The sequence below is a fragment of the Ictidomys tridecemlineatus genome, chromosome 12 (assembly GCF_052094955.1).
Source record: "Ictidomys tridecemlineatus isolate mIctTri1 chromosome 12, mIctTri1.hap1, whole genome shotgun sequence".
Taxonomy (NCBI): domain Eukaryota; kingdom Metazoa; phylum Chordata; class Mammalia; order Rodentia; family Sciuridae; genus Ictidomys; species Ictidomys tridecemlineatus.
This window is the reverse complement of record NC_135488.1, coordinates 89,463,802-89,464,009: the sequence shown is the minus strand read 5'-3', so window position 1 is coordinate 89,464,009 and position 208 is coordinate 89,463,802.

Here is a 208-nt window from a genome sequence, read left to right as displayed (position 1 = left end):
GGAGATTTATTTGCTTATTTTTGTTTTGCATCTTTATCATTGAGTTATAGTAGGCAGAGTTTGAAAACATGAGCTGAAATAGTGATAGGCAATTTCAAGATATTTTGATTGAAATTATAGGACAACTGAGTACAGAGAAAATGTTGAAATATCTGTACCACACTCTAGTTGGACCCTAGGATACACATTGAGGAGAAGGTGATTTGAA